Source organism: Python bivittatus, unplaced genomic scaffold, assembly GCF_059951505.1.
Source record: "Python bivittatus isolate LINGU-HERP-01145 unplaced genomic scaffold, Pbiv_v1 ctg000020_np1212, whole genome shotgun sequence".
NCBI lineage: Eukaryota > Metazoa > Chordata > Lepidosauria > Squamata > Pythonidae > Python > Python bivittatus.
The window spans coordinates 4,414,665-4,432,389 of record NW_028277030.1 but is presented as its reverse complement, the minus strand read 5'-3'; the positions used below and the strand labels follow the sequence as shown (position 1 = coordinate 4,432,389).

Genomic DNA, 17,725 nt, shown 5'->3' with positions numbered 1-17,725 from the left:
ACATGGAATTTCCATTCTGTGAGGATTCCTATATTATATACTGTTATGAAATAAGGCACATATATGATTATCACTAGCAGAGGTGTGTAAGTAGAACATACATAATTTTCAACACTGAAACTTACTATAAGCCCAACCAAGGCAACATTTTTCTGTTGTTCTAATAAAGAAGCTTCAACCAACAGATCATTTCATGGTCTGGGTTCCTGTGTCTCTTCTCACCAAAAGACTTTTGCCTTGACTTTTCTTCTCCCTTTCTTCATAAGAGAGTCTTTGCTATGACTTTCCCAGTATTCCTTTTCTTCTAAGAGATAACTGCTCTGTGTTAGATGTTTCCTTCCTGGATCTTACATACTTTACCCCCCTACTGAACCTTAGTCTTCTATACAACAATTGGAGGAGGGAGGGGCACGGTATTCTTTTCTGCCCATCTCAGTCTGGATTAAATTCAAAATATTTGAATTTAAAGTCCTTGTTTTTGCAGTCATTCTGTGAAATACAGTATCACTCCAAACTGTTATTTTAGGCTTCTTCACAATAAAAAGATTCCTGAGTGAAACAGTTCACCTCAAATCAGTAAAACAGAACACAAGTGGGATCTCACTAGTTTCCTTCTCTTCTCTAGCTTCTGTGTTACGTTGCACTCATTTCTCAATAGCAGCCAGCATTCCACTCAATTAATTTCTGGAGGATTATCACACTTTTTGGTTTTGGCCTTGTGCCCTAATATGCCCCTCGGGGAATGCATGTCTTATCGCTTTAGATGTGCAGAAATGCCATCAGCCCAGAACTCTGGTTAGGGTTCTTATGCAAATATCATTGCAAAAACATATGTAAGTTTACTAAATTGCACATGGCCAAATGTTGACATGTAACTAATTGACTAATCACATTTCAGGCACTTCCTCTGTGTTTTGATCAGCCCACAAAAGTTTTTCTTCAAATTGACCCTGATCTTCAACAAGCATCCGCAGATGTTTGAAATAGAAACTTGTAAGCAACAACAAAAAGAGAAAAATGATGCTATTACTGATACTTTTATTAGTGTATAAATAGAAAGGAGTGGTGAAAAACCGAGAAAACTGACTGTGAAGAAAGATTATAAGGATCAGGGTCATACCTTTTAAAAAATGTAATAAATTCCAAAGGGAGTTGCAAGGGAGTAGGAACACAAAAAAAGTCTTCTATTATGATTTATTATATTAGAAAAAATTAGAAAGAAATACATTTTGGAAACAGATAGAAAGGAAACATCATAGAATTGTGGGAGGACATCAAATAAGGTGTGGTTTTGTGGGCAGGGGTGTGTGTGTGCCTGGATGAATCCCTGCAGTTTATTCTACAGTATATCTCATGCACTACAGTCATTGCCCAGTTCCATTAAATTCAACTGATAAGCCTCCAAGTTAATTCAGACCTAGAAATATCTCAAAATTATATTACTTTTAACAATGCATCCTTAATATTTCAACATTTTGCATTAACAACTTCACACATTCTTCCTTCTGGAATGTGTAATGATTTATATACTATATGTAACATGATTTCAATTTTGATAGATCTTATTTGCATAACTTCTGTATACACCAAAATATATAAGCTATTGGCTGAAACCAGGGGAACAGATTTAATTACTTAAAGTTTCTCAAGTGTTCCCTGAATTACACATCCAGGAGATTAATGTATACCATCTCCAATATAATTAATAATAATATATATCCAAATAATATTTATTTATTTTATTATTCACTTCTTCACAATATTTTTCATTCCTTCACATCTTTACTGCTTTCATTTTTCATACACGAAAACGTGGCCAAGGCCATACTCTAGGTAAAGCTGTACTTTAAAAGAAGCAGGGATCAGGCCACTTCTAAAGAAACCAAATCTGGACCTAGAGCAGGGTTCCTCAACCTCAGCAATTTTAAGATGAGTGGACTTCAACTCCCAGAATTCCCCAGCCAGCATGCATTCTGGGAGTTGAAGTCTACCCATCTTAAAGTTGCTGAGGTTGAGGAACCCTGACCTAGAGGATGAAAATAACTACAAGCCAGTAGCCAATATTCTCTTCCTGGGCAAGGTGCTTGAGCGGGCAGGAGTGGAATAGTTTCAAGTTCTTTTGGATAAAGCTGATTTTGTAGATGCATTTTAATCCTGTTTCAGGCTTGGCTATGGAACAGAAACTGCCTTGGTCACCCTGTGAAATAGCCTGTGCCAAAAAAAAGACAGGGAGAGTGTGACACTTTTGGTTCTCCTGGACCTCTCAGTGGCTTTTAATATCATTGATTATGGTACCCTTCTGGAGAGGCTGTCAAAATGGAGATGTAGGCACACTTTACTATGGTGGTTCCATTCCTACTTGGATGGCTGTTTCCAGAAGATGGTGCTGGGGATTACTCTTCTGTCTCTTGGAGGTTCGCTTATAGAGTTCTTCAGGGGTCCATTTTATCCCCTACGCTCTTTAATGTCCATATGATACCATTAGGAGAGGTCATCTAGGGATGATAGCTGAGGTGTCATCAATATGTGGATGACCCAGTGGTTGGGCAGGGTAATGGACCATGGGGACCAATGAACTGAGACTCAATCCAGACAAGACGGAGATTCTGTTTCTGGGTGGTAAGCTAAGTAGTCCAGCTGAGTAGTAACTTAACTGTCCTGGAAGGGCTCATGCTCACCCTAAAGGATGAGATTGACATTTTAGGGGTGCTTCTAGATCCATTACTGTCACTAGAGACCCAAGTGGCCTTGGTGGCATGGAGTGCCTTTTATCAGCTTTGGGTGATTTACCAACCTGCAGAGCCTTGCAGCAGTTATTGACACTCTGGTAATTTCCTGGTGGAATTATTGCAAACCATTGTACATGGGGCTGCCTTTGGAAATGGTTTGGAAAGTTAGTTCAAAATAGAGCAGCTAGACAGCTCACTAGGATAAGCCAATGCAAGCATATTATTCCCATAAGCCCTAAACAGCTTATGACCAAATTACCTGAAGGAATGCTTTCTTCCATATGTACCTACCCGGATTTTAAGATCATCTAATGAGAGCTCCCTCCAGGTCCCCTCACCAAAGGAGGTAGGCCTCTACAAGGAGGAGAGCTTTTTCTGTGGTGGCACCCATTTATGGAATTCCTTCCCCAGAGAGGCTTGACTGACACCCACATTTGTATCTCTTTGGTACCACGTGAAGACCTTTCTGTTTTCCCAGGCTTTTCATTGGTTTTTAATTGCATTTTAATTCATATTGTTTTGAATGATTACTGTGTTGCTGCCTAATTTATACAGTATTTCTATTTTATTTTTATTTTATTTTATTTTATTTTACATGTTTTTACTCAGATTGTGTTTTTTTAGTGTGTTTTATTGTAAACCGCCCAGACACCTTGAGCGATGGTTTAAAAATGTTAATAAATAAATAAAATATTGGGGTTTGAACTTTATGTCCTTTGGCATATATCTAATAGCCTATGATGACAAGCATTAGATACAGATTATAGACATTTTTTTCTTCGAAAAAAGGCTTCCCTTTTCTCCACTTCCCTCTCCATCCTCCCACAAATGTTTTTCTTTTTTTCTAGAGGTCCTCAAAATTTGGGAGATATGCAGGAAGTACAAAGGAAGAAAACATCCATAATTAAATGTCATATTTATTTTGTTCCTTAGAGTATATCTAAGACCAAAGTCAGCTTATAAATTCTCTTGCATTGTTCTTTGTGTGTGCATATCTCTGAATATTTAATTCTTTTAACTGGAAAATGTTTTTCATGATTTCAACTATGGAAGTTGAGGGAGGACACTGGTATGCTACAACAGGACAGGAGCAATATAGCCAGTCCCACCACAATTGAGGTAGAACCCATCTTTAATATATAACCAAAAATGAGTGTGGCAGCTCTTGTTGCCATCATTATATCAGCCAGGACAAATGCATCAAATAGTTTAACAGCTTTTCCTATTATAGTAGGACGGATGACCCCAAAAGGTGAAAAGTTAAAGGTCCCAACCATCCTCTCAAAGTAGCCTTCAGGGACTTTACAATCTAGTTCCACTTCAGTGTTTCTCACTGCCATCACTTTTGTTCCGGGATGCCTCATCTGATGTCCTCCCTCTTATCCAGCATGTGAGAGAAAGAGTTCCATAACCAAATTAACCTTTTTTGACAAATTATAAAGAGAAACATGCAATAAATTTAATAGCCACCTCCTGGTCCTATAGCGCTGAGACATACAGCTAATAGAATCAATCCTTCCTCCCCCCACCTGCTTTGGAAGACAGACTAATCTCATAAGAGATAAAGTCAAACTTTATTTAACTTATTTACAGGGGCTTGTATGTCACACCAATATGGCCAAAATCTCTTTTTGTTGCAAAAGAGATAAAAATATGAAGCTGGGCAAATCACAAATCATGACTTTAAGGGATTCACTATAAAACAATGTAAAGGAAAATATAAAGCTTTGGGCAGAGCATCAGATGGTAGCCTCAATTCAATATTCAGTTCAGATGTAGTGTTACTAATGAGAAATGTTTCAGAAAAAATGGATACTTGACCAACATATCCATAAGATAAAGGCATCTCTCAATCCAGTCTTTCTTTTGGTAAATTCAATATTTGAATGGGCAGCAGAACTGTAGGTTTCAATGGAAATGCTGCCAGATAAATAGTAATCTGATATAAGGTCCATTCTAAATACATGCTTAATAGTTCAATCATGCTTTTCAGGATCTAAACTAAGAAAAGATATTCTGGGGTCATAGTGGAAAATTTATTGAAAATATCATTGGGGGTGCATTTATTTGAATGTTGCTAGATGGCAGCATCTAGCTGATCTTAGCTGATTTCAAAGAGTTAGATAGGGTCAGACCTGCAGTAATTAGGACTTTGACAGAAGACTATCAGGAATCTCAGTTCTGTAGTTGGAAGTTGAAAAATTTGGAAGTTGAAAAAAATAGTTCCAGAAGAAGGCAGTGGCTTCCATATTGCTGCCAAGAAAACAACGTCAACCAATCTAGTAGTCATCAGAAGTCAAGCTCAGATTGAGGTAGCAATTCAGGCTGGATAATCATACAATTGGCTAAAATGAGATTTTAACAACAAGAAAACCTGGATTAAGCCTTAAGCTTCCTTCCATCTGAGTGTCTGGTGATCAAAGCCTCTTCAGTTAAAGGGGCCTGGCTTTCTTCTTTAGGGAGACTTAAATTCCACTGAGTCTTCTGGGCAGGAGTCCAAGAATTATGATGCAATCTCATAAACCAGAAAGATACTGGCAAAATTGGCTTATTTTGTCCTGGAGCTTCCTGAGTAAGGGCGAGATCTGCGACAGCATTCTTGATGGCTATGCACAGACTATGGAATTCCCTGCCAAGGAAGAACAGGCTAGTTTCCTTTTGGTTGTTCTTTCTCCTGCAGAGAGAAAATGCTTTTATTTAAGCAGACTTTTGGTGCGTAAGTGGGACTGTAGTTGATGAAGTTTGGGGCATGTGCAGCTTCTTTAGCATACTGTGTTTCTAATGTTTTATATCATCTTTCATTGTTGTAATCATATTTAAGTGGCTGATTAACCATGTGAGTGCCATCTACTCATGGAAAGTCTGGGTAGAAATTCAATAAACGTGTTTGTTTTGAGAGCAAAGCTTTTGATGCATTCCCCAAATTTATGAACTTGTTCCCCAGAGATGGAGAACTGAAACTCTAGGGTAAAAAAAGATTTAAAATAAAATAAAACAGTGAGTATTACAGTGTCTTCATATGAATGTAAAGCAGGAACAAGTGGGCAGCACACAGCCCTCAAGACCCCATTTGCTGCCACTGAAGCACTCTGAGGTTGAACTTCAAAAGTTAGTTGTTTTGTGATACTTGTGGCATAATAGCCAAGCACTGATAACACAAACACCTTAAATGAAGAAGCAACAGATTCAACTAAAATGGTTTAAAATAAGTGTTTCATCTGCATATTATAAGAACTCCTTCATAGTGTGAACAGCCAAAACCTCAGTAAAAGCCACAATATTATGAAGCCATCTGCACTGGAATAACTTTTTTTTTCCTCCTACCAACAGGTCCAAGCAAATGCCACATGTTGAATTAACTTTTAAATTAGCAGTCCTAGGGGTTTATTCTGCTAACTGTACTCTTTCGAATAGGAAATGCTTGCACTGTGTTGCAGCAATGAATTCTTCAGACTGAGTGGCAGTCCGTTCTATCTCAGATGCCTAATCTATTGTTCCCTGAGCACTGGAGACATATAGTAGCACTGCCAATGTATTTTTTAGTGTGGGTACCTTCAAGTCAGTCTTGACTCCTGGCAACTGCCTCAACAAGTCCTTGTAGTTTTATTGGCGAGATTCGCAGAATTGGTTTGCTCTTGCTTGCTTCCTAGGGCTGAGAGAAAGGGGCTGGCCCAAGGTCACCCAACAGGCTTTGTGCCTAAGGCGGGACTAGAATTCACGGTCTCCCAGTTTCTAGCCTGATGCTTTAACCTCCAGACCAAACTGGCTCTTACACTGGCAATTAGAAATGCCAAATTACAGAAAGACTTTGGCATGGATGCTGCTCCCTCCAAGTTTGCAGAGGGTAGTTTCAAGAAGATCCCATGCATGAAATGCCTATGCCATTATAGTAGCAGGGGGGTTGAGACTACAATCTTCAACCTGTGCTGTACAAGCTTCATATTTTTATCTTCCTGATATTATCAAGACTGCCAGATATAGATATGTTCATCAGGCATATTTGCAAATGTTCATTTTATGCTGCAGCTTGTAAAACTTGCCAGGAACTGATTAAGAATAAAAATTAATAAATAACATATAGTAATACAACATATAGTTTATAAATTAGAACTAAATTAATATAGAGTTTCTGAATAGTGCTAGACATATGGTTTTTTTCATTACATTTTATGGATTGTATAATATTAACTTTATGTTATCTTATGCTGGTTTCTGGCCAAGGTAAGGGTGGTTATACTATTAATTTTTATGTGATTATGGCTGTTGCAAATTCCTGTATGATGATCCATGATCAACCACTTTATTAAGGCTTTGTTTGAGAATTTCCTTTTAATACCTAATATTTTTATTCTGTTTGGTAGCTAACTTTACTGTTACCTATATTTTGTTCTCATCATAAAGATAACTTGCAAGAAATATAAGAATTAAGTTTCCTGAATGCCTTTATTATTGATTTTTTTTTTGCAAAGTATATTATAATTGCGCATAGACATGTTAAGTTATGAAATATATCAATTTCAAATGCGTGGTTTTATCCTCTAATACTGTATAGACTTTCTCTTCTACAGAGATTTGACAACATTTTTGCTTATCAGGTAGTCCTTTGAATGTGTGCAATATGGGAAAGCTCAATGATATAAATTCATCCATCTATCCATCCAACAAAATTAGCAGTTGTTCAGTTCCTAATTTAGGTTTGTGATGAACTTATTTTTGCAAACAGGCAGCCCAACAGGCAGCTATCATTTCAACCTGATAGGAAAACAAGGAAAGACACCTCTCAGATCTCAAAGGTGCTCCAAAATAAAGATTTAAAATCCACATCAGCTGGAATTATCTCTTGACAACTTTATTAAAGCCCATCCACTTTTGTATGTTGCCAATCTAATGAAAATCCATGTGATAACAAAAGTCATCATTAATAAATCCAATAGGTCTCTTTTTAAAACTTTTGTAGTAGATAAGGGGATGATGATTTGAACTGGGACTATAATGTGAGGAGAATACATTTTGCCCCTTCTTCGCTGGCCACAGTCCTGATGAGGCTCATTCTCTCTGATGCCAATAAGTCTTTTAAAAGAAACTCCCATTCATAGTGTTGGTGTTTTGGATAGTTGGTTAGTTGGTTTGTGTCATCATAAGATTAATTGCAGCATAGGGTTAGGGCGACCAGGAGGGAAAAGATAGGCGTCCCCTCCCTGTGCATGGCAGTACCACATCTACAGTACCTAATTTCTAGGGCTACCCTTAGCATCACATCTAGGGTGGTTTTAAGGCTTCAATACATTTTAGCTCTAATGTGCAATATCTGCAGGTTGTGGTCTGTGTTACAATTAGCAAACTTTTCCCGACACTCCAGCAAAGATTTGAGGGATGGCTGGGAGAGGAAGAATCCTTTCCACTGGTAGGTTCTTGCCCATAACCAGATAAATGTTAGATTTAACCCACATGCTCACTAATATGATGTCTATGTGGGAAAGAAAGGCCTATTACAATGGGAAGCTGAGAGGAAGAATTCATGTGAATGTCAGTAGAAACAAGCCATTCTGTAAATAAGGTTTGTAGAATGTATTTGAATGGGTTATATGTTCTTAAATCAGGTGCCTCTGATTCTCACATTAAATATGGACTGTAAGAGGTGGAAATAATATGATCCTGGGATTAGATTCAGTGCCCCATTCTGATGTTTTGCTTTTGAAGTGGCCCTGAGCAGGAATATTTTCCTAATGTGTTGAGCTGTATTTAGGTTTAGCTTTGAACTTGTTTTTAATGGTTGGCCTAGGCCTAACATCTGAAGATAACAAAAAAGGATTATTATTAGCATTACCATATGTTTCATGTGCTTGCTTCAGCAGCACATATACTGGACATCATTTTTATTAAATATCTTATGAATAATTAGCCAAGACTCATTCATAGGTAACAGGGGAAACCTAACCAGCTGGCTATTAGGCCTTCCTTGAGAGTATTGGTTTTGATTTCAAGAAAAGAAAGCTCTTTTCCATTATATTTGTGTATGTTCATTAAACTTCAGTATGACTGAGAAGCAAATTCCAGATGAGCGGATACAGTGAAGTGGTAGAATTATATAAATAGTCCTCCTCCTCCTCCTCCTCCTCCTCCTCCTGGGGAAATGTTTAGGAGTCAAAGAGAAAGTTTAATTTTGCAGCCCAGTGGTAATACTTAGTTTCCCACATATATGCAGTTAGTAGCAGTACAGAATAGAGAAAACACAGCAAATCTGTAATCTTGCTTTAGGGAGTATAAAGATGCACCACTTTCATGAGGTACATAAAATATATAAATAGATGTATTCTGTGTTCATTGAAGAAAAAGGATGCAGAGGGAACAAATGACTTGTGATGGTATTGGATAGACAGGGTAGGCTGACCAAAATGCTTTATTATTACGCAATCTGAAGCTGTACTACTATTCTTCCTTATTCAGGTCCAACACCAGTTACTAAGGCTGGAAATGTCAATGCTGACAATACAAATATTAGCAATATTTCATATGCACAGTTACTCCATTTCAGCAGCAGAACACAGCTATTGCCATAATAGCAAAAATGAGGGAAGAACAGCAGGAGCTAAGGAAGAATACAGCCTGATAAGGCTAGAGATGAGTCACTGATATTAAAGGGGACAGTGTTCCTCTCTCTTAAGCAAAGTACAAAAATAAGTAACTATAATACATGTATTTTTTTAAACATGTAATAAATACTTTTAGGAACTACAAGATTTTATTTTGACTTTTGAATGTTGTTCTGCACCTATCAATGTTTCCCCTTCTATGTAATTATTTAATAAAGGGAGTTTACCCCTAATCTCAGCCGGGAAAGTGGAAAAAACAAAAACAAACAAAAATAAACAAACAAACAAAAGCTGGGGTGTATGTGTGATTTTTTAACATTTTTCCCTGTCAGTCTTTCGTTGCTCTTTTTTGCCAGAACAATTGAATTGACCAATTAAGGAATTATGAATTAAAAATATTTTCTTTAACATTGATGAATAAAATATTTAATAGTACATATTCCAATACTGAAACCCTTTCGGCTTCTCAAATCATCTCTAAAAAGAGACTTTTCTGCAATAGATAATTACAAAACCTTGTCTGAAAATATTTAACAATAAAAGAACAAGTGAACAGATGAAAGCCTAGAATAGTTATTTCCAGTTGGGACAAATGATGACATGCAGCTAAAACAGTGGAAAAGCTTATCTGAACCTTAGCAAATCTTCCTTTTTAAAAGGTGAAAATTACAGACAGCAATAATCACTGATACTGTAAATAAAATTGTTTAGAGAAAACTTTGCAAGACAAATTATTCAAAATATAAATGGGCTGTTTTTTTATGGGATATACCCTCCTTAGAATACATAATAATTTAATTTTCCTATTACACTGATGGCTTCTTCCATTTTCAAGTTAGCCTTTGCTTCCTAGATTCCTTAAGAGTTTATAGCAGCTCGTAACTGCATTTCTAAGTTAAAATTAAAGCTATTTAAAGTAAGTTTGATTTCCAAATGTGGAACTGTCTTATATATCAATCCAACTTTAAACTGAATACCCTAACATCAGTGATTTTATGAGTAAGATAAAGTATACTTTCCTATAGCAAATGCTAATACCTAGCTGTCCTTGGCCGAGCAAGAGAAGCTAGTATGTGATTGGTACTTAGATGGGAAACCGATTGGAAATCCCAGGGTTATAAGCTACGTTGGAAATGGAAAAAATTCCCAAAGAATGGCAATCAACTTGTCTGTTTTTTCCAAGAATACGTCATGAACATGTCCATGAAGTCATCATGAGTGGAGCTCAAATTAAAGGGGGTATTTTACCATTAAATAACACATAATACAATTTATATTTCTTAAATTAGAGGAATTACTTCAGGTCTATATGAGGTGTTTTAGCCCTTTTTTTAAAAAAAAAATTTCCAGGTTTTCCTCCCATAAATAAATACATGATCTTTCTGTCACTCTCCTCCCCCCACCAACCTATCTGCAATATCTCTAGAAGGCTTGCATCTCTAAAACCTGGACAGTGAAAGTTGCGGGCTGTTAGATTGTTTCTGATATACACAACTAAGGAGTTAATCAGTATACAGCAGTGATTCTTGACTGGTTCAATAAAGGTTCAATAAAGACTCATTAGTAAATCTCACAAACTTGCCATGGCCAGATAAAATAGCTTTAATGTAGGAAACATCTGTCCTTACAACATGGTCCAATTTTCTGGCAAGTCCACAAATTAGCCTCTTGGTATGTACAGAATTTCTACCATTAGAACAGAATTTCTACCAAACTAGCACCCTTCTATAATACAGCACTGCATTGAATTCTGAAGCAGCCTGCCGTATTCTAGCTAAGATACAATTTTTGAACTTTTACTTCTGACAGCATCAGGATTAGAACAGAAATGAGTATCTGTGAACAAGATCAAACTTCATAAATCCACCCAATGTGGATTTAAATTCAGATGTTAATTATATTTGACAACTTTGTTCATAGGTTCAGCAAACGTTGTCAAATTTTATTTTTATCATTTGTGACTTATGTTCCACACTGTCCACATCATTTAAAAGCGAGTTCCATTCTTTTGAACTGAACTTATTCCTTTGGAGTTAGAGGAGGATGTCATGCCCTGATGATATACAAACCAAGGAAATTAAAAAACATGGATTTAAACTGCTTTGGCCCACTAATTATTTAGGGTTGCAGCTACCCATAACTCATATCACAATAACTGTTTAACAATTGTTCAGTCACTAATAATTGACCAGAGAAAGTTATTTTAAATTTTTTTAATTTTAAATCCCTCTGGGGGAGATGGGTGACATATAAATTTAATAAATAAATGAATTGAAAGTCACAAAATTCCAGGTAACTATATTACTTAAAGGAAATAAAGTTTCAATCAATGGCAAGTTAAGTTTGTTCTGTAAATGAGCAAGTATTTTCAATTTATTCTGTAAAGGCCTTCTTGATGTTTGTACAAAACTATACTGGGTAGCTTCACAACTCATGCTCGTTCAGTGTTTTACAAGTAGAAGGACATATTTGAAAGGTTGAGTGAGACTGGTCAAATTAATATGAGGAAAGCTTGGTCAACTGGGATGAGAGGTAGCATTCAGACAATACCGAAACATTACAAGAATGAAGGTATTGGTTCATATCCCCATTATTCTCATTGGTTGAACAACAGGCTGTGTGTATGGTTGCATCCACAGATGGGGTTAAACAGGTCATGATGGCCGTCACAGCAACATGGTTGAATTCCAGCCCCTTGGAACATGCATGCAATGTTGACTCTACTGAGTGTGCAGTTCTTTGGATTTGATTCCCCAAAAATATTTTTGAGTGTGCAGGAGCTGGTGATCCCAGGAGAACATGGAACTGCTCTAAAGAGTTGCAGACAGCTGCTGCATTCATGCCCCTAGGAACTCTAAAGCATCTTTCTGGAATCAAATCCAAAATGCTGCACCACTCTATATGAACTATCTGTTCTTTGCTGGAGAGATTTGTGTATGTGTGTGTGCGTGCGCGCATGAAAGATGAAGCAGGAATTTCCTCGCTTTATTTTTCTGAATATCTGTAGTATTCACACCAGTGGTAGTTCAAGGAATTTATAAGCAAGACTTTCTAAAAAAAAAAAAATGTTGTACATGGAGCTACTGGTATTTTATTACATTAAAGCTCTATGCACAACTCTCAGTACTGGGAGACTTCAAGATAGACGATGTCATGAACTTCTTTTGATTAATGGTTATAATGTTACTTTTGGAGTAGAGATGTTTGATTCCAGTCTTGTTGCAACTGTTTTTCCATTAATACTGTATACATATTGCTGTAAGCTGTTTAAGCACTGTCTTATTGACATCTTCTATGGCTGGGAAAGGAAATTTAACTCCCAGCTTTGGTTCTGTGTTGCATTATTCTTTCCTACTGAGCTGTTTCAAACTGTATATCGTGTGCCTACCGGCTTGGTTACACAGTGTGGCTTCTGTGAAGTTTTTGGGTTCTCTACATGATTTGGCTGATTGTTGTAACTGGAATGGCCTTTTCATGCCTCTTTCTGACTCTGTCCCTGGAAAAGAATTTCAGGACCATGTTGAAATCAAGAAGATGTGAATTCCATCCATAACCAGTAGGCTACAGAGAGATCTAAAATATTTGTGTGCTTTCAATTGTGCATAAGAGGAGGTACAAACTGGGATCATCATCATGGTACCTTGGGATCAGCAGACAATAAATGATTGATGCTATCAGTGGGTTATCTCTTACTTGGTTGGAGGACAGCAGAACTGTCCGGGATGCTGGTTATCCCATCCTGGTCCTGCTGGGGCGGTTTGCTTTTTACTTTGGCTGTACAGGATTGTTAATAGATTTCTCCAGCATTGTGTCAAAATATAAAGAACAGGGGATGTGCTGTGCTAATTTTATCTTATAAAATTCTTTTAATTCATATTAAAAGAAATTTCAAAGAAAATTCTTATTTTAGGGCAGATAGAAATCTGAGTTAGATAAAAACCATCTCAGGAAAAGATTGTTGTTTTGTTCCATTTGAGTATGTGATTTGAGTTCTCTCTTTTTCTTTTTCTTTTTCTTTTTCTTTTTCTTTTTCTCTTTCTCTCCCTCTTTGGTCAAGATTAGCCAGAAAATTAGAAAATCATTTTGTAGTTGAACTCATCTTCCCAATGATCCAATAGCTGAATGATAAAGGAACTGGGAATTTTTAACTGGTATCTTTTTGTATAAAAGAGCTTAAATGTGGAATGTGTATCGGTAAAGAAAAGGTCATTTCAGGCTTATGCATCTTTCCCAGTATGGGATGAACTCAACCATGCTTTGATACTGTTGAATTTTGTCCATATAGAGGGGTTTGTTACAATGATGCACCATAATTAGTATACAAATAAATAGTGTTCAATAATTTTTTTAAAAAAATGTATGCAGTATCATTTTTATTAGTAACATTCACACATTAGGTGAACATGACACTAGGATGCTTCCATGATTCATCCAATTCTTTACACAGAAAACAATATAGAAATAATGGGATCTCTGAAGTGTTATCACCAGTAAGCCTGGCAGCTGACCCATTGCAGAATTTCCCATAGATGGGAGTGTGAATCCTTTTAAAAGACAAATTGCTTACGAGCCAACACTATTTCAGTGGAAGGACATAAAGAAAGGAAGGGCAAATCTGACATCTTGTGCAGAATGCTGTGAGAAGGGCTGAGGACCCAGGGCCACTGCAAGAACAATGCCTGCTTGAGGAAGATGGATATTTTGCCTGGGGAGGGGGAAAGGAAAGCAATTAGGGGAACAGCAGCATATTCACAGAGAGCAAATGTATGATCTCTCATATAGCTCAACAGAAAAGGCCACTGATGTGAGAAACAGGAAACACCAGTATTAGAGTCCACAGACAGGGATGCTGCATTGGCCAATAGATCCATTTAGCTAATCCCATAGCTATCATGACACAATTCCTTTTGCTCTGTCCCCTTCAGTGTGTCTAGTCCATTGCCACCCTGTTTATTTGGTGGACTGCTGGTCTCTGCGACTTATGTCACAACAAAACTTGTTTATCACCTCACCTCCAATGAGTCTGCCCCAGATCCAGATTTCTTTTATCTGACCGTGATCTTGGTTGTGGCTCTTCCTCCTGTTCCACAAGGTTATTCCTTCTGCCCATTACAGAGTGAGAAGATTTGAAATCTTGGGAGCTTTTCCCCTTTGCTTTTCCTGCACTTGATAGACGGTAGCAGCATCTAGGAATCAGCCAAACTTTCATGGAAGAGTAGTAGTGGCAGTCTGAATTTTGAACCCAGAAAATATGATTATGATGTCATAGTTATCCTACAGCAAAAATCCTCAGAGGCATGTACAATAAAAACAAAAATAAAATAATAATGAATTAAAGCAACAGTTAAAACCCACACTGCAATAGAAATACAAAGAAATGAAAAGGTTCAGGGAATTAAAAAAAACTCCATAACAAGAAGTATCTACTGAAAACATTCAAGAAGTCTTTGAATCCCAATCTCACATTGCCTGTATGTGTTAGCACTTGGAGCAGGCTTCTCTTGATCTTCTCAATTTCAGATAGGAGTATACAGTACAGGAAGTGGCTGTCCTTCATAGACTAAATCCCCAAGGTCTAAAGAGTTTTATAAGTGAATGCCAGCAGGCTGAGTTCATCCTGAAAATCAACAGGGAGGTGATACAGCTGATGTAATATTGGCATAACACAATAATATCCTAATATCCCGTTCTGGTCACTATATTTTGTATGAACTGAACTTTCTAAATCATCCTCAAGGACAGTCCTTGAAAATGAATTGTAATCATTTTAATGGGAGATTACTGAGATGTGGATCACTAAAGGCAGGCTTTCTTTTTAAATAGAGCTGTACTTGATGTACAGCTCAAACTGGTAAAAGGCAACTCCATGGCGCAGGAAACCGGTGAGACTCTAAGGACAAAGAAGCATCTATCAATAATCCCAAGCTAAGAATGTGATCCTTTAGGAGGAGCAGAACCCTTCCAGAATATGCCAAACCACTCATGCAGGCAGATGACTCACCAATAAGTACGTCTGTCTTATCTGAATTGAGCTGCCCTCCTCCAGCCCCTTGCTACAGCCAGACCCTGATTAAGCACTTCCACTACCTCACCTGGATGAGAAGAAAATGAGAGATCAAATGTTAAGACTTCAGCACAGATATGTTCTGGGACTGAATGAGTAAAGAGAGGTAGCAGAGTAAGAAGTGCAACTCTGTGGTGCACTGGAATGCAAGGTATACCCTCCATATTATTAAGCAGCTTTTAGAGGAACAGGAGCCCTCCTAAAACAAGATCATCCATCATGCCTTCCCCTGATTTCCTACCCATTGCTTCTGCAGACTTCAGGGATTCTTCTGCAGGCCTTAGAGATGATCTGCACCGCACTGAGAATGAGAAATGACTCAACTTTTCCTTATAGCTCAGTTAAAGTGCTGTCCGCACATTCTTGAGCAGGCAGGGAACTAAACCAGTGTAAAATTTGCTGTCCCCACTACTGAACTCTCTCCTGCTTCTATAACCTCTGTTCTAGCTTTCCAAGCAATGGTGCCTAATTTAGGTTATGGAAGGCGTGTTAAGCATCCGTCAAAACCTGCTACCATGACAACTACCAGGCTACCAGCTAACCAGACATCAGTGTCTCCTGCTTTACTGGGAAGCCCACTCCCACCCCACAAATCAGACACTGGGATTGCAGAGGATTTGTAGGGTGGATGTGGGCTCCATAATAAAGTAGGAAAGGCAACAGGCAGTCCCCTCAACCCACAGATCAATTGTCCTTTGTCCAAAGTAAGCTACTCAACAGCTGATGGACAGGGTGGGTGGGTGGTGCCTGGTAAAGTGGACTTTATCAGGCAGCCTGTCCCTCCCTGCATCAGCTGTCAGGCAGCTTACTTTGTTAAAGAGTTTAATACTGTTTTGAAAGAGCACCAAACTGCATTCAAAACATGCTACCAACACCTGATGGACAAGGGAAGGTTGCTCAATAAAGGGGCCTTTACCAGGAAACCCACACTCGACTACTCCACTGTCCAATAGCTTCAGCACACTAAAGCTCCTCATCCCATACCTCATTAGTACCTGCTTGTGGATGTCCTGAGACCAGAGCCCTGTGATCTTTCCATAAGGGAAGAGGTATGCACAGCACCAGCCCAAATGACCAAAACTGAATGTGCCACCACCAGCATGAACAGGGAAATGTGATGGATCACCTTCACCATTACACTGCTGCTGGTTGTGGTCACCTTAAGGAAATAACATTACTTTAATATAAGAACAACTGAGGATGACTTAAGCTTTTCTCAAGCACGGACCGAGGATGTGATGGAGCCAGCAAAGTAAAGAAATTACCAGGACATATTCCTACTTGTGGTTAGATGCCAGTGGGAAAAGGGCCTTAGACTTTAAACCTCTTGGAGATTTCTGGTGGAGAGCCAGCAGAAACATAGAGGGTCAGCAGCAGAAGTGGTAATTGTAGGCATGCTGGAGGATCAGAATGTATATTAGACTCTGCCTTTTTTCCTACAGGTTCTCTCCCCCTACCCCCATGTCTTCTTTTGGAGGCAAGCTTTTACTGAGATAATTGGGGCAATGCTCCTCCATCTCCATGAGCAGCAATACATGCAATTCTGGCACACCCTGGCTGCAGAAATGGCTTTTATAATTATTATGGAGGTAAAATAAATTATATATCAAATTAAATTTAATATATAAATACATTTTATTATTTATTCAGGACTGTTTTATATTGTATTTTTAATTGATTTTATCTTCTCTGTAAACTGCCCAGAGTTGTTTTTTAATGAGATGGGCAGTGACAAATTAGATGATAGATAGATAGATAGATAGATAGATAGATAGATAGATAGATAGATAGATAGATAGATAGATAGATAGATAGATAATCTTTTAGGATGCTGCTGGGGTCTCTTGCTGTCCCAGGAAGCTAAACTGATTTTGCAAGGAATAAGACATCATGAGTTACTGAACATCATCCAAGCAGATGTCTGCTTGAGCAATAGGGTTTCTTTTTGCTGTCCACCCCACCTCTTGCATAGTTCCATATGTCCTCTAAATCTGAAGTTTTCCAGTCTCCCATAACAAATTAGGGAATGAATGGAGAAAGGGAAGTCCATCCTGCTAATGATTACCTTTAAACATATGAGTATCAGTAGAAACAGTTGCAGTGAAATGTCTGGGATGCATCTGATAAGGGGACTGTGCTTCCTGCTGCTTCCATTGATGTATCTGGGAAATAACTGCATTTGACGTTTAATAGCACTTGTTCCACCTTTGCCAATATCTCCTGCTACCTATCAATTTTCTCCCAGTTGTAAGGAACTACAACATAGTAAAAAAAAAAATTCCATAAATCCTAGTCTCCTCTGCTCCTTGTCTTTCTTGGATGGAATAGTGGAGTTCAGG

The 17,725-nt window shown here is 37.9% G+C and overlaps 1 long non-coding RNA gene across 1 annotated transcript; it reads right to left on the bottom strand.

Moving 5' to 3' along the window:
- Positions 1 to 13,317: 13,317 nt before the first annotated feature.
- LOC148216962 (uncharacterized) lies at positions 13,318 to 16,135 on the bottom strand. The gene is made up of 2 exons (XR_015797785.1): positions 14,335 to 16,135; positions 13,318 to 14,027 (listed from the first exon to the last, which is right to left on the bottom strand). It is a non-coding gene; the product is annotated as an uncharacterized LOC148216962 (long non-coding RNA).
- Between the last annotated feature and the right edge of the window lie 1,590 nt (positions 16,136 to 17,725).